Genomic DNA, 21,904 nt, shown 5'->3' on the forward strand with positions numbered 1-21,904 from the left:
GGGCCAGACCAGTGAAACTATATAATAAATGTGCAAAATGACACTGTAATGACTGACCTGTAATTATAAACTATAAAGTTCTCATTAATTCACAGATAATATCCTTAATGAAACAAAAAACAAAAAAACTGCAGTCTCACTGTAATAGTGGAAAAACACAGAATTTACCTGTTATTTAATTGTTTATGTGTTAGTTAATTACTTTGTTTAAAAGTTAAAAATCTATGCACTCCCTCGCATTTTCTAAAGCTGTCCAGTGGACCGAATTGGAATCGTTGCCTGGCTCATTCTAGCCCTCTGGGCTTATGTTTGACTTTCCTGTGCTAGCCCAAAGCATTAATCAGCTAAGAAACCTCATCAGCATATTGATCATAAAAATACAGTGTGGTTTCAGCCCTGATTAAAAATGGGTATTATAATAATAATTTGTAATCTCACATGTTTTAACTATAGATGCACATTAGATATGCAGAAAGGTGAAAAAATACAGAAGAAAAATAAATACCACGTAAAACAGCCCACGTCAAAAGCAGATGCATGAATACTGCGTATACTTGGGTAAATACACGTATCCTGGTTACTTTTGAACGCTGGTAACCTGGGTTACTAATATCCTATCCAGGCTGCTAAAGAGCTGCAAACGTAAGCCAGCCGTCACTCTGCCGGAGCCCCCGCCCCGCCGGTATGTTCACGGGAACTCCCCCCTAAGTTCCCCCGGCTCTCTTCTCTCTGCTCATTCTCTCCATGAGCGTTCACACACGCATACACACAATCCCTCTCTGTCACACACACGGAGCCTCTGCGTGTTGAAGTAAACCTCCGTATGCTTTCTCCGCTCTTCCCCGGCTACCCGAAAAGCGGCTGTTCGGTTTCGCAGTCTGCGTCGAGCCTTGTCGTGACAGAGTTTGGAAACGGCTGAAGGAGTTAAGGAGGGGAGACGAAGGTAAGCGATGCGGTCAGAATGAGCGCTTTCCCTTGTCCCTGTTTGGAAAACTTTACCGTGCGATTACCGCCGTCCCCGCTGCATTGTAAGGGTGGTGAGGGGGGGCGGAGGGGAGGGGGTCGCCTGTACCATCAGCTGCGGGGTTTTTCATAACTGGGGCGTGTTTATTGGGGTATTTGTCTTTGCGCGCGCGTAATGGTCCGTGCAAATTCGCACAAGTGCCCTTTCACTTCAGTGGGGGGATCCTCCAGTCGTGTGAAAGGAAGTTTGGAGATTGGACGCGCAGATTGTAGCGGATCTTTGAACCTGCCCGCTGCAAACAGCACGGAAGCTGTGAGTGAAACCTTGCGGGAAAGCTGCTGAAGCGCCCAGGTAACTTGACTTTGTGGCGTAAGTGAACTTAACTTCTGGATTTAAAAGCAATTCTGTAAGTTATTTTGATTGTATTTATGATGCTCTGGGTACTATAAACGATTTCCCCCACGTTGGGAGTCCAAGAGCCTCACAGAGAACGACTAATTCAAGGATTTATGTAAAATGCCTTTTTTCTGAGTGCACAGTGGATAATTGTTAAATAAATGTTTACTCCTATAGCACCTTCCACGCGGCAATACACGCGTGAAACATTTTTTAACCAAAAATTGCTGTTTATTACTATAATGTGTCTCCAATATGGAAACGACACTCCCATAATGTGTTTGTTTGTGCGCATATATGTTTGTGTGTCCGTGCCACTGCGGCGATATCCTGTCATATCCTGTGAGGTGGGGGTCAGTCACAGGGTCTCTCCCCCGGTATTCTCCTAGAATAGATGTGACACACACACACATGCACATAAGCACACACACTATGAGAGGCATCTTCTGTTATAATTCCTGCCTTTTCTTTTAGTGATGACCCGTAATGACCTCAGTTCTTTGAGTTTTGTGCCCTTTGAAGCCCGCTGTAGCTTACACCCCTGAAAGACACTTTATTTTAAAAACCCACAAATAGCACTTTCCCACCTGTGACATTGTCAGAGTGTGTTTTTTCTCATTGATGCTTTGCAGTACATGCGTCATCTCCTTGCATCTACTTCACCATTTGATTTCAGTCCTGGCTATGCACACGTGTGTAATTGTATTATCTTGTTTTCTAAGTAGTTCTATAGGTGTTTATCAAAATACTGATTCAAATTATTGCTGGAAGTGAACAGCTTAGATATAAAAGTCCATTAGTTGCAACAGAAAAGCTTTTATTGTTATATTCCTTATTCCAGGCTTTGAAAATTATTATTTCTTCATCCCTATGAGCATCTCCATGCTCATAGGGATGAAGCTCCCTATGAGCATGGAGATGCTCATAGGGATTTCTGATGGGACCATATAAGCAATCAACACAGTCCAGGGCTTGACATATAGCCTGTCAGTTGTATAGCTATTCCTTTTATTGTAGAGTGGAGAGTGGTAGGAATGAGTCAGAGAGGGGAGCAACAAACCAATTCTTTCTTGTGGCTCCCTGGCCTGTTCACTGGATGTGTATGTAAGATGATGGATGTAAGAATTTGTGTTTGTGTCTGTGTGTGTGTGTGTGTGTTAGAGAGAGAAAGAGAGAGGGAGAAGGAATGAGAGGATCTTGTCTGCCGTAACTCGAGCCTGGCTGGACACACTGACTCTTTAAAGGCCACAAAGACTGCTCTGCTTGAACTCTTGGGAATGTGGATGTTTGTGTGTGTGTATGTGTGTTGCATCACCAGACCTTGTCACATTTTCACACACTTATCTTGTTCTAATCATCAGTGACAGACGTAAAATATTTGTTTTTCATGTATATCTTTTTAATTTAAGTTATTGTATTCAGTAAGTAATTGACTCATTAAGAGTCTCAGGGCTTGGCTTTTCAAATGTAAAGATTTCCTGTTTTTTGTGTGTGTTGTGAATGGAAAGGAGGCACAAATTCAGCTTTTCCTTTCTATGCTCAAGCTGATTTCGAAACTCCTTTAATGATTTAGTAAGTTAAGGTGAAGAAACACTAGCCGTCCGCAGTAAATTCAAAACAGAACCGCACAGCAATGTTGGACTCATAACGTTTGGCAAAAAAAATGTGCAGTATATGCACGAGATTCCTTTTGTGTTCAAATTTAGTGGGCATAACTGTAACTAAGCAGACCGGGAACTAGCAAATTCAGAAAGGACATTGATATTTTTTATTTTAAATATGAATTGTTCTCATCTGATACTTGATCTGTTTCAGAAAAGAACAGCCTGACTATTTTTTAGGGAGTTAAAGTTTATCGACACATTGGCTGATGTACCTTTGAAACATGCATGCACGTTGTTATAGTTATATGTGAGAGAGAAAATTGTGGAGTCATTCTATTACTTTACAGTAGTTTCTTTGTCATACTAATTAGCAGCTGTACACACTGAGATTGTGAAGCTGTGCAGACTGGAAACATTGTGCAATAACGTAAATGACTTAATAATGATAATGGATTGGATTTATATAGTGCTTTTCTAGGCACCCAAAGCGCTTTACAATTCCACTATTCATTCACTTTCACATTCACACACTGGTGGAGGCAAGCTACAGTTGTAGCCACAGCTGCCCTGGGGCAGACTGACAGAAGCGAGGCTGCCATATCGCGCCATCGGCCCTTCTGGCCATCACCAGTAGGCGGTAGGTGAAGTGTCTTCCCCAAGGACACAACGACTGAGACTGAGACTTCTAGTGTCTTTTCCTGCATCTTCTTTTGTTGAAAAGGTTCACAAACAGTTTTTATATCAGCATGCATTGGACAGCATATACATCAATACTATATATCTGTGACAGACCAGTGTATTAATTTAGGTCTAACTGGGACTGCAACAACGCATCACTTTGTTGATTTAATAAACAATGTTTTTCATTCATTTCAAATAATTGTTGAGTTCATTTTTAGAGCCAGCTTCTTGTCACCAGTGGGCTGAGCAATGCTTTCCCCTTGTGAAATGTGATGTTAAGTTAGCTCACGGCCTGAATCAATGGGTAAACTTACACTACATGCACAAAAGAACTGGGCCACCTACACATTACATGTACATGAGCTGTTTGGTCTTGAAAACCCGGAGATTTGGAGCTCTGCAGTTGTTGGGTCAGCAGTGATTTAATGACTTTTAGACACTATATGCCACACCACTCACTCTGAACCTGCTCTGCAACTTTACATGGGCTGCCACTTTGTGATTAAGTTGATCAGGCTTCTAATCACTTCCACCTTGTAATACCGCTTATTGTTGATCATAAAATATCTCGGAGGGAAGAAATTTCATGCAATCTCTTTAGAATGGCCCTTCTTTCACAAATGTTTGTAAAGACATTTATGATTTTATACTACTGAGGCAATGGGCCTGAAAACACCAACATTGGAAGATTAAGAGGTGTGGTCAAATACTTTTCAAATAGTGTGTCTGAGTCTCAACCCACAGGAGGATAATTAGTACATTCACACTTAACAGGGGAATTATACTGTATATACAACAGGTACTTTGTAACCGCAGACCCTTTTGAAACCCTGCACTATAACCTGACATGTACCTCCCTAGAAATGTAGCTATATGTTAGCGTCAAAGCCTGCACAGGTATGGCATCAGAGTAAACTGCATCGCAGGCTCTACATATATTCACCACTAGTATAAAGTAAGTGTGAGAGCGTGAGAGAGGCCGAGCAGTTTGGGTTCTTCTCTCTTCACTGATTAGCGACGGTTGTTTCCTTTTATATTAAATGATTCCAAAGTGTTACAGTTCTTGATACTGAGAAGCTGAGATTTCCTGTCCTATTCTATCTTAATCCATCATTTGAAAGTGTACATTTGATGATTATTCAAGTGAATACAGTCTTCGTCCCTTCCTTTCCTTTTCTTTCACCTGCATATTGCAAAGGAGATTGGTTTGTTATTATTCTAACTATTAATTCTTTTAACTTCTCGGTAAGTTGATCACCTACTTTGAGTGGAACGGTGGGCGGATAGGCGAGAGAGAGTTTGGAACTGTATTTATGTGATTTCTCCCCTCACAGATGTGTGTCTTTTCGCAGGTGCCTGTGTGTGTGGATCTTTGCCCGTGTGTGTGTATGTATTTTTGTGTGCACTACTAAGTGTGTGTGATATTAATCTGGTTTTCGTCCAGTTCTCACATAGGCGTAGAAGGACAGTAAGTGCCTAGCAACAATATCCCCATTGGAGTACTTTGGGAGTGTCCTGATGTAATTTAGTAATGAATGTGGTTGTGGTGGGTTCACACAGACAGATGTAGCTTGGCTCAGTGGGCTGAGTCACAAACTGCAGACTCACACTGTCCTGTTTGATTCTTGTTCATGTTTGGTCTATTTATAGGTGTTTTAGGTATTAAGTACAACATCTCTTGTTACCAAGGCAAAGGCAACAAATAACAAATTAACTCTGAATATAAATCACCTGTGGGAATTTGACAAAGAGAGTTTGATGTGAGCATATGATGTTTATATATGATGCTAATATTCCATATGTCTGAAAAGCCACAAATATGACTACTAATTGTGTGAATTCCTCTACTTTCATTGATTATGTCTGTGCTTTAGGAGCGATGCAATTATTATTATTTTTTACAGTACCTTGTTTTTTTCCATTGTTAGAGAGGATTTTTGAGGAACTCGTCATTATCCAAGCTGAGGATGGAAGGTGCTATTTTTGAAATTTGTTGAAAACTCAGATTTGCATTTGGGGATTTGCGCTATATAAAAATATGCAACTTTATTTGATTAAACTTGTCTCCGGGGCTAGATTGGATTTTAGGATTATTTATTTTCAGAGGTGTGGGATGTGAGTGGGGTGTTATATTACCTATATGTGTGTGTGTTTTGTTTTGTTTTTTTAAAAAGCTTTCTTTTCATTTGACTTTTTTAACAATGCATTCAGAGGGAATGTCCATTAAACCTTCATTGGGTGTCATGCGCTGTTCTTGTGCTATTACTCTAGTGCTATTTTTGCCTCTTTCAGCTCAAGAGGGAGATTTTAGAGCTCTGAGAAACTAACCTTACTAATTTCATCAAGATTTAACTGAATTAGGATTTGGAGGCCTCTGCTGCAAAGTAAGATTGTGGAGTTCGAGTAGCTCAAGGCATTTAGTAATCAGAAAGGTCTAAATAAAGGTGCTCCTGCAGTTTGGGGAAGCCTTTGTATCCTGTGTTTTAAAAAGACAAAGTAGAAGTGAGTCAGTCTTTTGACTCTGTTTTGACCACTGGTTCTATAACCCATCCATCCGTGCATTCATCCATCTATCCATGGACAGGGTGTGGGGTTTGAGTCAGAGTTATTCCCAAACCACCCTAGGGATTTATTCTCCAGGTTGCCTCCTGACTGAGGTGAGTCCAACTGGGTGGAGACCCTGGGGGCAGAATCAGGACGCGCCTGTTCTTTAATCTGTTTTTTATAACTTTGTGAAAATACAACACGTTAAAGCATATTTTTTAAAAAGTAACAGTAACACTGATGGACATAAAAAATGTATATTGCACATTGCAGTTTTTCACTTTTGTTGTTTCTTCTCATGCAGAATTCTGTAAACCTACATCTCTTTTTAATTAGTGTTTTGTATTGTTAAATAGTGAAATTACCTCCAATAGTAGACACTGTTCTCTTAACAACATACACTCAGTAAATGCATTTGTTTGGTGACTTTGTGAATGCTAAATCCTCACAAACATGCAAGATGGTATATAATAGGAGTCTAGTTGGTTATGTAACAGGAAAGAAATACAAAAGAAAACTGTGTTTGAACTAACATAGGCACGCAAAAACTTTTTTAAAAACGAGATCCTCATCCAGTGTTCAGCTCTCTGTCAGACAGCTGCTGTGTGCGAATCACAGTTTTTAAGCCATATAAAGAGGAGAAAGAATCCAGTGGCATGAAAATGTTAATCACATTTCATTTTTGGATTACTTTCATGCAAAATTATCAGTTACATCACATCCACACCCAAACTCTCTGAGTGTTTGTGTCTGGCTTTGAGTCTGGATGTGTGTGTGAGTGTGTGTGCGCGCACGTGGTGGGATGGTGAGGGTGTGGTGTGTCTGTAGTCAAGCCAACATTAAACCGAGTACCAGGACACCGACTGCTGTTGGCCTTCTCACATTTATGCTTTCTAATTGATTCAGAGTGTGATTTATGTAGCTCTCTGCACCCACATGCACTTGCCTGCCCTTGGTTGTGCAAGCACACACACCCACGTGCACACACAAAGCTGTGTAACTCATCATTGTAGCACAAGGCCGTATTGTATTGAGTGTCTTCATGGCCTTTTTTTGTGACACATTCATTCACATTTCCCAGAAACATGTGTCTAGTGTGTGTGTGGGTAGGTGGGTGGTCGTCTCATATTCCGTGTAACACTGCCGGCTGCTAAAAATTAAGACATGACAGGGAAAGTGTGAGTGTGATAGTGAGAAGTGGGTGTGGGTGTTTTGGGGAAGCTGCATGTCAATAAGCTGAAGTTACTCAGTTTAGTAACCACAGCCTTTTGCCTTCAGGTGCTCAAGTGCCGTCCTAATAGTTAATTGTTTTTCTGGGTTTTTTTTTGGAAGGCATACAATTATTTTATGGCTTGATGTCTGAAAGCTAGCAACTCAGAGAAATGAGGAAAGAGAAATCCAGATAGAAGCAACTGAGGAGATTGCAATCAAAGGGGTAAAGGTAGGGTTATTCTGGCTACTGGCAGGTTTGTGTTATGGTGTAGTGTTTCCATGACAGTGGTCGTTATAATTAGACAACAGTATAATTACAAAGTTGATAACAATACTCGGTAAACTTTTGTGTGACTAAAAAAAAGTCCTATATGCATGCAAATCGATTTAAATCCTTTTTAACTTGGTCAATCTTGCGATACACATGGTGATATGCATTATTTACCTGTTTCTTATGACTGTTCAAACAGGGAACAACAATAAAAACAAAAACATAATTAGCATGTGGTTGTCAAAATAAGGCCAAACAGAAGAGTTCTAAAATTGAAAACAACAGCGTTCGGAATAGAGCACAGCCACAATGGAGTGATTCATACACAAGCGAGTGGGAGGTGGACTGTGCCCAGTGGCCTCTCCTAGCTACCTTTAACCACTGAGAGATCCACCCTGGGAAAAAGGAAGTAGGACAAAATAAAAAGAGGTTGAGGGAGAGAGGATGAAGATTAGTGAGAAAGTGATGAAGATCCTGACACGGTAATTCGGAGATCTCCCACAATCCCTCTACAGCCCCATTGACTGGCTCCATTGTAGCCGCAGTAAAGCGCGCTCGTGCTCATTGGCTGGTTGGTTCTGAATGTCGCTGCTTCTCATCTGTGAACTCTGGAATTTGTGTGTGCGTTTGTGTGCGTTTGTGTGTGATGAGTTAATGGCTATCCATTGAGTGGTTGATTGTGTCCTGTTGTCCACACTGGAGCTCTTTGTCCAGACTCTACGCACTGTCACACATACGTGCATTTACATGCACATCTGAATACAAACCAGGCATTCCTCCAGTGGCAGGGCACTTGCCAAGCGAGAAAGTAAAAGAGAGAGACTAACAGGACCATTCATAGTCATGGTGGTGTGGTTCTTCTTGGCCCTAGTTCCAGACATGAATGGGTTTGAGGCTAAAAATATTTTATTGCAGCTTTTTATGCTTGTTTTGATTCTCCTGCTCTTTTCATTACCTCCCCTCTTTTAGGTTCTCTCACAGTGGAAACAATTGAAGCCTGTGCTGCATTAAGGTGCATTTATGAGAATTGTTTTGAGTTTATAGAGTGGTTGCACTCATTCGAGGTGTAAATTTGTTGAAATAACAGTCTTGGAAGGTAAACAAGACAGAGCAGGAAAAGACTGTCAAAATGTCATGAGGCACATCCGCGGCCGTGACATCATGAGGAGACTTTGTGCACCTTTGCCCCTTCATTCAGTGCGATGGCTTGGCCTGCAGTACCCTGAGCTGTATAGCAGACAGGCTGACTAAGTGACAGAGGCAAAGGGGTGTTTAACTGGTCAGTGTGGGTAGACCATGCGTCTCACTGGCTACCACAGATGGACAAAGACAAGAGGGAAAAAATGGAGAAATGGCGAGTTAGAAAGAGAAGCACAGAGACGTTAAGGAAAGGCTGCCAGAAAAACTCACAGGGTGAGGGAATTGGAAAGACAGAAATGTGGGTAAATAATTCGATCCACCATTGGGAATTTGCTTCCCCACTAAAATACCGCCAGGGAACTAGGGGGAGAGATTATTTCAGGCTCTTGTTTATTATGCCAGCCTGTGTCTCGGGACAGAGTTAAGGTCCTGCAAGCTGTAAGTACATTAACATGCAAGTTTGGAAGAGAAGAAGGGGAGGAGGAGAAGGGTGGCAGTCTTTCTGAGGAAGAGACGACCCAAATGCACCAGTGCCCGCTCTTGTTTTTTCCGCTCAGTTTAATCTAAATCCATTCAAGAAGCTTTATTGGCAAGATAAGATTGCTCTGACATTGCCAAGGCTTAAGTGCACCTCTCCCTCTTTCTAGTTGTACGGAGGCGGAAGTAGGTTGGTGCTGAGAGAGGAATGACAGCCTTTATCCCGGTCAGTAAACACAAGCCAAGGGAGTCCCTATATTGTTTATAGTGTGTCTCTAACGCTCCACTCCCGTACATAGACACTTAGGATGCCAGCACAGTCACTCAGTCAGAGACACACACAGTAAATATAGATATCCAGGCCTGCATACACACATAAGTACGGGGTCGCATATACAGTAGGAGCGCATAGACAGACATGTACAGGCACACACACTTTGAGGTTGTGGTTGGATGAAGCAGTGGTATGTGTTTTAGTGTACGTGTGTGTGTGGTGGATTTTTGGCAGCCTGTATACGATAAACTGGTCAAATCCCAGCGCATTCAAGCTTCTTTCCTGCCTGCCAGTCTGACCACTAGTGGCTTTAAGTGTGTGTGTGTGTGTGTGTGTGTGTGTGTGAAACAGCTTCACAACAAAGTAATCTTTAGCAAACATTAGATAAACTCATGTAGATCTGCTGATTTTATGGCATTTAGAGAATATTTTACGTGACATGATTTGCAGCAGCTGCGTTTCTGTGAGGAAAGGGTAAACCTTCATTTCTAGACAGCGCTTGCATAATTTCCATCTGCTGGAATTTTTGCGTATATATAATTCAACTATAGCATCATCTTTTCCGTCTTATTTCACAATACAAAAAAGCTAATAGTGACTCATTTATGTAAGCCATACATCACATTTGTTGCTTAAAGTGTACCACTCATTTCCTGGCCTTTCTATGCCCGCTATCTACTCTGACCACCTCTTTGCAACTTCAGCACTTAATTTGGTGCCTCCTTTTCTTCCTTTCTGTCTCACTTCTCACACTTCTGTCTTCCCTGTCGTTTTCACTGCTCTTATTGTCCTCTGAGCAACCGACTGACTCTTAACCAAATCATTTTCCCACCTTCATAAAACCCTGTAGCTATTTTAATTTGACTGATTGACTCTTATACAGTATGTTGTACAAAATGGTTTGTTTGCTACTAACAGAACTGTGTTGCCACAGCATTTCTGCTCCGTGAGGTAGAAGGTTATTACCTCTGTGGCTCATTTTTCTTGGCTGGAGTTCCCGGGGAGAAGTTTTTAAGGTTGGGTGGCTGTAGCTGTTGCTGTGGGTACATAACTAAAAGTGAGCTGGTTTTAGAAAAGGGGAAGGCTGGGTGAGCAGAGTAAACAGCCATAAAGTAAACAGGTCAAGATGCCCTTGAGCTACTCGTTGAACTTGAACAACCCTTGTGGAGTTGCTTCTTTGCCAGCAGCGGAGGACTCAGTACTTGCATCAATATGAAGCAGAGCTGCAGCAGAAGCACGAGACATCATCCTGTCATCCAAAACAAATATGGTTCTAAAGTTTCTTTTAATACAACAAGTAAAGCGGCAAAGTCGCAGCAGACTCTCAAGGACACAAAATGTGACTTCGCTGTTACTTTGATCATTGGATTTTCCTTGTGAGTGTGCGTACGTGGTTGGAGGGAGGGGGGCATCTGTATAATAGTGCTATGACTGTCAGAGCTACATCCTTGTGGTTTCCATGGCTACAGACAGTGCTGCATCCCCACTGTGAGACAGACTTGCACAGACACCAGACAGATGAGAGCAACTTCAACTGATAGTTAGAGCTGTGTCGTGCTGGGAGCTGAGACCCACAAAATCCTCAAATCCTTTTTTTTTGTTTTCCGTCTTCCTCTTTCTTTCTAATGTATTGGAAAGCCACCAGAAGCGCTTCCCCGACTCTGTTAAGCAGAGCTACAATTTGGATAAAATCTTACCAGTGGTGGAAAATATTTTTCTGACTTTAAGTGGATTCATTTTAAAAATGAGATGGGTTTGGTGTGATGGGTAGCGCGGTAAGGCTCCGTTTTGCAAAAGCCCCGAAATTTCTTGTGATTTTTGCCTTTCAGACTATTACAAAAAACTCTGAGATGGGTCACACCTGTCGTTGCTTGCTTCTGTAAGTGTGGCTGGAAATATGCCCTGGTGTTTCTTTGATTCTTAAACCTTTTTGCCTGAAATAATGAGCGACATTTACCGACAATAAAACACAATCTCAGCTTGGTTTTTCCTTTTAACTGTCCTTTTTTACATTCAGGGAGCCTGTTTATTCGCTGAAGTCCATCTGTTGGGAATGAGGCATTTTAGCCTTACGGTCTACTTAAAATTCTCTTGGCAGCTGGATGATACCTTGTCACTCCCATTTTTCTAGTTGGTTTACTGGTCTTGAAGCAGACTTAACAGATAAAAGGAAAGAGGACACACAAGTTTAACTGATTTCGACTAATTTTATATGAGTAACCATGTCTGCTACGCCCTTTGCTCTCTCACTCTTTTGCTCTCATTCTGTCTGTTTCCCCTCTTTCTGTGCTTCCTCCTGCTTTTTTATTCTGTCTCCCACATCTCCATCATGTGTTTTCTGACTGTACACTGTTAGTCCATTTTTTTAAAAAAAAAATTCACCCCATATCTTCTTCCTTTTGACTTCTCATCTGTCTAGGCACAATCCCCTTAGGGAGATAAACAGCAGAGACCTTACAGTCACTGTCTTTGATCCAAGCTGAATAATGGTATGTGTGTATGTCTATACAATACTTGTCCATGTACAGTAGGGGATGTAAGAACTGCTGCACATACCTGCACCCATTCTCTTAATGCTGGTGTAAATATCTCCATGCTCTCACTTTTTTTTCTCTAAGAACTCTCTGTTTATAATTTCTGTGTGTGTGTGCGTGTGTGTGTGCACCATGCCTGGGAGAGCCAAGATGTGGTAGTTTGATATCACTGGCACTCTTTCATCAGTGAGGTGATTCTTCTGCTATGTGTTTGAACTGCAGTGAATCAAAGCTTGTTGTACATCTGCAGCTGTGGCTGTATCACCTGCACACTCAACGTACAGCCTGCACAATCTTTCTTTGCTGCCCATCTTTCTTTCATTTTTTTTGATTTCTTTGTAGCTTCATTGGCTTTGTTCTTTCTTTTTTTTTTTTCTTTTTAGGACGCATGATGTGGAAGCCAAATTCAAGCAGATCACCCTTTTATCTGTAGTCAGCCATTGTCACTCTTTGCACAGTTAACAGTACAGCTTGTAATATATCCAGTCCCAGCTGCAATGTGCAACAGAGAGTTTTGCAAACTCCCTCTTTGCTTAGTGTTTGCTTGCTGACTCATAGGGGAGGCATATTAACACAAAGGGAAGATTTTGTATCCACGTCTGTTATTTGGAAGATAACCACTGGAGATGTCTAACTGAGCTTTTTCCACACAAGACCTGACTTTATCAGTTTCTCACATCATTGTCAAGGAATTTTGGCCCACTCGTCTTTACAGCACTGCTTCATTCCTTACAGTGGGCATTCGTTTATACACGGCTCTCTTAAGGTCCCATTACAGCATTTCAGTCAGGCTGAGGTCTGGACTTTGACTGGGCTGTTGCAACACCTTGATTATTTTCTTTTTCAGCCAGTCTTTTGTAGATTTCCTGGCCTGTTATGACCCGGTTTGGACAAAGCTTTTAAGCTGTCAGACAGATGCCTTCACATTTTATTCTAGAATACTTTGGTTTACAGAGAAATTCATGATTGACTCAATGACTGCAAGATGCTCAAGTACCGTGGCTGCAAAACAAACAGTCAGTTGTTGATTGGTATGAGGTTTTTATGCCGATATGCTGTGTTTGGTTTTCACCAAACATGGCACTTTGCATCATGGCCAAACATCTCTATTTTAATGGTCATCTGTTCCTTCCAATCAAACCATAGTTATTCAAGCTTTTTCTGTAAGCACTGTCATTAGCTTTTACATTTAACATGTGAACTCAGGCCTGTAGAGTCTAAGATGTAGTTCTTGATCAGTTTCTTTGAGCATTGCACAGACTGACCTTGGCGTAAACTTCCTGTGACTCCTGGGAAGAGTGTGACATTGTGTTAACACACACATGAATGCTTCAGACCAGCAAAACGCCAAATCTGTATTGCTGATGACGTTTTTCTGGATCCCACTTACCCTTTTAATTCCCGTAGAAGCAGCAGAGGTGTAGAGAAGCATATGAAAACTTTCTTTTTCGCATGTTGATAATTAATTTATATGTGCTCACAATATTCATGGAGCATGAAGGTTACAGCAGTAATGTACACTAAGTGTTTTCTCTGTTGTTATCAACCTGTCAGTGTATCACCTGGTATTAAATACTAATCCAAAGCGAGGGCTCTAATTTACCCTAATTTTAAATATTTCTGCCACGTTTTGTGGCACTAAAAGCTTGCTGTCCCTCGCAGCTGTTTGTAGCCATTAATAAAGGGAATTACTGGCATTTACAGAGGCTTTTAATGTTGTACAAATGTGCACACTGATCTTTTAGGAACAATAGACCTATTTCACAGCATGAAATTATAGGTAAAGACAGATGTTACTAATCACATTAGCAGTGTTTTGTACCTAAATGGAACAGATCCTACATTTATGTCATTAGTAACACCTGTGTTTACCAATTTTTCATGCCAGCATGGCTGCAGCGAAATAGTTCTTTAAGGCTAGCAAAGGTTTTGTGTTTGTGGTTAATTAGCAAAAGCTTCTTGATTGAAAACATCTAGATATAGTTTTAGCCGTACTTGTTTTATGCAATAGTGTGCACATAAAATGGCTCTGTTCTTGATCAGTCATGTTGAGTGCCTTTTAGTTTAGTGCACAGACCCACTGTGGTAATTTGTAAAACTAGATCGCAAAAGTATGTTTATAAGTCACAGAGAGTGTGGCATGCATACATACTAAACATTAAAATGACCTACAATTAGAATAATAATACAACCCCATGTACTGGCTTTCCCAGTCTCTACTTTCTCATTGCAACCTAATTAAAGACTGAGTTCTGAAGCGTTCATCTCAGAAACACTGAAGTGCATGTTGACTACATTGATGTGGCCCGTGTGTGTAATTACTCTGCAATTTCTTCATGGTAACGTTGTGATTAAGCAGTGATATATGGGTTTATTTGTAGCAACATTGTATAGAGTTTCACAATAGAAACCAACACAATCTAGTGACAGTATGCGTGGGCAGAGCGCTCATGGGAACCAGAGCGGCTTTTAACATTCATTTCCTCAGGGAGGGCTTGGATTGCGTCGTTGTTGTTGTTGTTGATAAACTCATTCCCATAGTTCAAGGCCAAAACACACAAATACACAAAGAAAGAAAGTTCCTACTTTCACTCTCATGCACTGTACTCATACAAGACGACTCATCATAATGTAAACTGTAAAGATGCTTAAAAATAGTTTCGACGTTGAAAATTCAGGCTTCTTCACATAATTCGTACAGTTTGGGTTCACATGCCCTGGAGTTCAGACAGTGTATGTTTAAGCACACGCATGCATATATAAATACAGCCAAACAAATGAAAGCTGAACTTTATTGTTAGGGGTCGGAGCGCAGAAACAGTCGAAACAGACGATACAGCCTTCTCATTTTCCGGCTCGTCTCCATCAACTTTCAGATCATCATTTTCAGTTGAAAAGGGAATTTCTTTTGCTCTGCAGGTTGAAGGTGTTTTCTCAGTGTTGTATGTTGAATTTTTGTAAGATTACTCAAAACTATCTGGGTGAATTTGTATGTGTTTCTAATCCATAGTATAAATGTGTGTGAATGGGTGAATGAGGCAAGTTGCGAAAGTGCTTTGAGTACTCAGAGTAGAAAAGAGCTATATAAGAACCAGTGCATTTACCACTTACAAGGACAATTAATTAAGCCCAGAGACAACATTAAAACTGCAGCCTAACTAGTCAAACCCACTGGAGTCTGTACACAAGTCGTCTGGGGGGCCCAGCGGTGTCTGGCACTAGGATGTAGCATATCTTTGATCAGACTTTCTCCAGCACATCCAGGATCCTCGATCAGATTGGGATCTGTGGAGCCTTGAGGCCAGGTTAATGCCTTTGGCAGACTTGCTACCTGCTACCTTGCATGCCAATACATAGTCCTCGATTCACAGTAATACACTTCAAACCCACACGGAATTTTCAAAAGACAGGTGAACAATAACTGCAGAGGCAGACTGTTTTTATATTTAATGTGCGTGTCTTTGATGCTGTGAAATCATCAGAGTGGATTTTAATGGTGAAAAAAAAAAACTACCAGCTAGAGATCAATTTTGCATGCAGTGCTGAGGACACAGAGCAGCTAAAACTTGCCGTAGTCATTGTTGCTGGTCGAGAAAATCATCGACGGATAAACTTACAGCAAGAGCAGTTATTAGTTTCAATCCTGATTTGTGTACCCAGCTGTGTAACACGTCGTGAATATGACGCAAACTAGAAAATAAACAAGATGAACAAGAAAATATTCTTATTTTTCCTTTTTTTTTTTTTTTTTTAAATAATTGAAGAAAAGAATTGACAGTCTGTGCAATGGGGAAAATCCATTGTAGCTCTATGTTTCTGTTGCATGTGTAGAAGAATGGGAATCGAACTGTATATTTTCTGGCTTGCATGGGTTTGAAGGGTCAAAGGAGGTGAGGATAGAAGTTGAGTGTTAAGATTCCCCCTCTGGCAAGGCAAGCTGTTAAGAACTAGAGACCATGACATTGAGTGTAGGTATCTAAGATATCCATCATTTAAGCTGCATCAGTGGAATGCAGACCACTTTACCCTCAGGCATCACAGCTTATATATATATATAGGCTGAGCACTTGAGGATGCCAATGCTGCCCTCTGGATGCCCTCCTTTTCCTCAGCCTCCTATGGATGTGACATAAACTTAGAGCATATTAATCACACCCTAGCGCACTGTCAGACTCTTTTCTCATAAGTCATGTTATAGTGGCTTGCACGCAAAGTCTTCTGTCTTTGTTGTTGACTGTCTCCGGGAATCCAAAACCTTCCCTTTTTAGTCAAGATGAATGATTATAGATTGCCTCTGTTTAGCCAGTGGGTTCTCTTTTCATCCCTTCTAATTTTGCAATCTTTAGAGGTAAAGAAAAATAAACTGCATTTCTTTCTTTCCTTTTAGCATTTGCAGCTGTTTCTGAAGGGATATATGAATACATTAGGACCTGAGTAGCTATGACAAAAAGAACTGCATGTGTCGTTTTTTCCCCCTCAAAATGTCAGAGTACCTCTCCTTTCCTTTCTGTTTCTCTAAGCATGATGGACTTCCTCTATTTCGCAGTCGGAATATCTCATTTTGCTAAAACCCAGTCTTAATCCCAAACAGTGCAGTGTGTCATAGGGAGAAAGAGAGCTGAAATGACGGGAAGCTTTTATGGACTGAAACGAATGACTGATGCTTTTGAAATGAGCCAGTATTTCCTAAAAGAAGATGAAATCTCTGGACTTAACTTGACACAAAGGCCCAAGGCCTTTTTGAATAGATCACTTTAACTAGAACTTCCCCTCTTGACTTTATAATGAGGCTTTTTGGAAAGCTTCTCTGTAGTTGCAAAGTGAGGGGTGGAGACTGAGCGAGAATCGAAGCCAGTTTCCCAGAGGTTTACTGACTCCTGACTTCAAAGGCTAAAACAGTCACACTGTAACTGTTGCTCAAAGAGCCAAATCCTGAGGGACCAGAAGTGTGCGTTTGTGACTAGGCATTTCCAGTAGTGAGAAATTACACCTCAAGACCATTAATGTATAAGGGAAAATGTGTAGAGTGTATACCTTTGTTTCCTGTTTACATGAATTTGAATACAAAGAAATATATATAAAACTTGTCATTCTCTATAATTTTCTTTTTTATACTTCTAAAACTCAGAAGTAGACACAACTTCAGCTGCGAGGTCGAGTCTTCTCCTCGATTTTAAGTGTTCAAAATTCATTTTCAAACTCCTTATTATATTTATTTGTAAATATTCACGCTCTTTTCAGTACTTGCAGCTTTGGTCCATGAACTTGTGCGGGCGGTTTAAATGGGGTTTGCAGACCTCTCTTGCAACAAACTGCAAGTGTAGGTGTCAGTGTGTGCTTGTGCCTTTCGTACGGTCCACTACTTTATCTGCGTACGTGTAACAGCAAACAGATGTGAAGCATGCACTTGGAAGACTTGGCAGTATACTCACAGGATGACTGTGTGTCTGCCTCCAGTGTCTGTCTGGAGCTTAGGAACACTGACTGGAAATTTCGGAATCATAGTTCTCACTGCCTGTTCATGTCATATGGAAAGGTAACACGGACTCATTTACATTTATAGCATTTACTGGCAGCTAATATTTTGGGAAAGACAGGCATACGCCTACTTGACATATTGCATTTACTGCCTTCTCAACTTTTATGGGAATATGCGCACACACTTGCACATGTTGAAGCATTGAGGCATAAACCAACAACACGTCTTGGTAGTAGGGCACGAGGAGAGGACTTGACTTAGCTGTTAGAGACATTTGCTACTTGTGTGTGCTGCACTACTCCAGATAAGAGAGAGTTAACAAGTCTTTAGTGTGGTTAGTCGTTCTCTGACCTACCTCACACAGCAGCCACACACTGCAGAGCACGTCATTCCTCATAGTGATTCCAAATAGTGACACTCACTTCATACTCTTTGAGGTTTATATTTCAGTCCTTCTTTTTGTATAATGTTAAGAATTTAATGGTAAAATCTATTGATTTAATTCATAAATAATTGGTACAATAGCGCAATAAAGTACTGCACGTGTAACCTCTGGCGTTACACATTACATACTCACATTTTAGTCTGTGGTTGGTTAATCATCAGAGTTTTAAGTTTCACAGAGACTGGAAGGCTTCTTCCTTTGGGGAATGTGAGGTCTCTATATATAATTTAATCTTAGTGTCCTAGTTGCTGGAAGATCGGTCAAGGAGATCATTAAAATGATTAGGATTCATCCGTTGCCTATGATTATCCACAGCCCTGCTGAAAGACTCTTGGATGGATAGGATGGACCAGCACTGACAGTTCAGCCGGGGATTCAAGTGTGTTACGCCAGTAAATGCTAATGTAGCCTCTAGCTGCTCCCTCAAGCGAGGGGCTACAGAGGTCTGGTAAGCTCACACCTTTCTCCATACCCAGTCTAATTCTAAATTCAATTAAAAATCCTGTCTGTCACTTTCAGAGCTGTACGTGCTGGTGCTACATTTTACTGCATGTTACCTCGTTACTACAGCTCTATTGTGGTACAGTGCTCTGAGAAAGGTTTGCAGGAGGTTTAACTTTATAGACTTGAAAATAGAGTCGGTGAGCTTTTGAGGTCGGTAACTCACTCCTACTTCACTTAAAAGAATCAGCTCAAGAGAAGCTAATTTACATGTATGTATATATTTTTTGCATTAGCTTTTTGTCTGCAGTTTAATGTTATTTTCATCTCTTATGTTTTTTTTGTCTAAAAAGATCTGCAAATCAACTTTTTTATCTGAGCTCACTAAGCTCATGACTTGACACAGTCGCTTGCTGATGATCCACCGAGGCTATTCTATAATTGACATCACTGTTGGCAGGCAATGTGACTGTGTGCATGACTGTGTTGCTGGGCTGTTGGTCAGCGTATAAGTATGATGAATTGTGACAGTAGTCACTGTGATGATACAGGCTTTAAGCCAGTTAGAGCCATAGTAACAGGACAGCGTTCCCACTTTGCCTTTGAACTGCTGCTATGCTGCTGTAATGAGGGAATTTTCTTTTCTGAGCCTAACCCAAGGGAGGTTGTGTGTGTGTGTGTGTGTGTGCATGTGAGTCACACATGCTGTAGCCATTGTCTTTATATCTTGCTGGCCCATAACCAGAGGCTTTGTTGTTTTCTTCAGCCTCCAGGTGACAGTAAGAAACAGGAAGTGTGTGTGAGTGTGTGTGCGTTCCCCTTGATGCTAAACTTTTCTCATGTACAGAGTAGTCTCACATGAAATGACCTCAACTTTGTGAGCCTTTGTCTGCAGGACTGGGTAGCCTGTCAAAAAATTGTGTTTGTGAACACTTGTATGTCCGTGCGTGTGTGTATGTGTGCGTGACGACAGCAGAGGTAGGTAGCGTCCCTCCTTAGCTCTATTTTAAGTCCTGGTTTGACATTATTGAGGTGTAATAAGCCATACTCAAGTCAGCTCATGTAGTAAATCTTTGCTTATTGTGCAGCCATATCACAACTAGATATGCACTTGCATGCACACACATGCACAAACCTACGCACACATGTGTGCACCCGTACACACACACATACACTATTGATACACATAAATGCAGTCTGCAGCTATATTTGGAAGACAGGAAAAATAGCGCTGTCAGCCTCTCCTTTTCTTATGTTTACTCTGAATCTTTGCTGTGACCAACCCAGTTTTCTAAACTGGTTGGACAAACAAGCTCATTGTGTGTTATTATATTATCTTTGTGTGTTTTCTTTGGGTGGGTGGGTGGGTGTTGGGGTTTTATTCTCTGTTTCTATTCTATATCTAAGAAAAATCACAGTACTTATAACATTAATTTTCCTTGAAAGTAAAGAAATGTTTATGAGACGTTGAGGAAATGATCTAATGAAAAGCAAAAACGTGATACGTGCTTATATTTTGCAATTTCTGCTGATGATTGCCAAAAATTGCAAAAAAAAGTGGCAAAAATAATTTTTTTAATCTTCATTTTGAATGAATGTGCAGTATATGTCCCTCTATGTGTTCTCTCTGCATAAATGGAAGTACAGTTAATATGTCCATTTCACTGTCTAAAATGGGGATCTATGTATAAAAATGGATGCTATTTGTAAACAGTTTTTGTAAAACCCCCTGAATTACAGCTTAAAGTCTGCATTTCAATCACATCTTGATTGTTTAATGTAAAACCCACTGTGGTGGCGTCTATGCCCAGCATGATTCAAACTGAGTTGTATATTCATACCGTGGCAAATGCAATGTACAGTGAAGGAGGAGCTGCTTCTGAAGTCTAGACCTAAACCCTGAGCTTTGCCTCAGCAGCTCAACCACATGCTCAGATAAAGCCATATTCCAGCCAGCATGTGTTCCACTTGGCAGCCACTGAGGGTTCAGGGGTAAGTGACTGAAAAGCCCTGCTGCTGGTGTGTGGCTTCCAAGCAGATGAAATAAAATATCAAGTAAGGCCCCAGAAAAACATGAAGGAAGAGTGGACAGAAATGGAAAGATACTTTAGATTTTTTAAGTTTGTCTTTAAGGACTTTGAAGGATAGATAAAACTAAAGAGATGTTTATATGACAAGTAAAGGAGAAGGAGCGAGAAGGAAGTGGAGATAGTAAGCAGGCGCTGGGAAGAAAAAGGGAAAGATCATTTTTATATAACTGTGAATGACGATTTTGAAAATTTATATGGATTTAAATCCATAAACATGGCCTTGTTTTTGCTTTATGCACTTACGTACAGAAAAACTCACAAACATGCGCTCTTGAGATGAAAAGGCATTCGGAGGGGTCACATACACAAACATGACTCCAAGAATAGACTCTAAACACTAGGGAAGAAAATAACCTGGTAACAGCGGATGTGGCGTGCGCGTGTGTGGCTGTGTGTCTGTGTGTGAGACAGAGGCAGAATTGGATTTTTTTATGTGTGTTTGTGCCAAAGCACTTATTTTTAGGGTTAATTCCTTATAAAAGAGCAGTTCAGTTGCTTTGGTCCTACTTTCATCTCCAGCTGTAATGAATCCTGTAAGCTGTTTAATATCTGTTAATTCCTCATGTAGTGTCTTTATTGCTCCCACTACATGCACTAATTTCTTTTTTCTGTCTGTTGAGGTTTTGCACAACCGCTGGTTTAATAGAAAGGAGGGAGAAGGGTTGAGAGAGAGGTGAAGAGAGTCCAGTTTTATAGTCTCGCTTGTGTGTCGGGTTGTAAATACCCCCCTCCCTCCTAACAGGCTTAAAGTGACAGCTTGCCACTTGGTGCTAGATTCTGGTTGTGCTGAAAATGTGCAGCTAAACACTTTTTGGCACACCATCGATGGGGAAAAACAGCTGGACGTTACATCTTTGTGGAGGATTTACTGTAAGTCTGAAGATTTTTTTTTTTATTAATCCAAAGAACAGCTTTCCCTTTAGCTAATAGGTCAGTTTATTAATGACTCTTATGTAGGGCGGTTAGTCAGGGTCCTACCAGCTGACATAATCCACTAAAGGATAAATTAGAGGATCATTTATATAATTTATACCAAGTTTTCCTTCCAAGTATGCATCATGGAAATCTTGATTATAGGTTTGGTAAAGTATTGTGAGGTGTGTTTTAAAAGGAAACCTTAGCCATCCTGTTCAAGCCAAAGACTCATTTGAGTTTTCATCTTGGGCTCATAGTATTTGGAAGGCTTCACAGTAAGATACCAAATTCCCTTCAGACATATAATTATAAATTTTTAGAAAATTAGACTACATCATAATTTAATTATTTATTTGTGTATTTAATTACTAATGTGTCTGATGGTTCTTTCTACAGAGTTGGTCACTTACTAAATGGTGAATAACTTTAAACAAATG

At 40.7% G+C, this 21,904-nt stretch overlaps 1 protein-coding gene across 3 annotated transcripts in view; it reads left to right on the forward strand.

Moving 5' to 3' along the window:
• Window positions 1-727: 727 nt before the first annotated feature.
• ppp2r3a (protein phosphatase 2, regulatory subunit B'', alpha) overlaps window positions 728-21,904 on the forward strand; it is a 61,056-nt gene continuing 39,879 nt past the window's right edge. The window contains exon 1 of one of the 3 annotated variants that reach the window (XM_006798739.3): window positions 728-943. The gene's annotated coding sequence lies outside the window, so the exon portion shown is untranslated. Of the gene's footprint in view, window positions 944-1,101; window positions 1,316-20,059; window positions 21,423-21,904 lie in introns of those variants that run through there. The other 2 variants (XM_006798740.3, XM_035911089.2) reach the window with 2 other exon arrangements.

This window comes from Neolamprologus brichardi, chromosome 19 (assembly GCF_056152115.1).
Source record: "Neolamprologus brichardi isolate AB-2024 chromosome 19, ASM5615211v1, whole genome shotgun sequence".
Lineage (NCBI taxonomy): Eukaryota > Metazoa > Chordata > Actinopteri > Cichliformes > Cichlidae > Neolamprologus > Neolamprologus brichardi.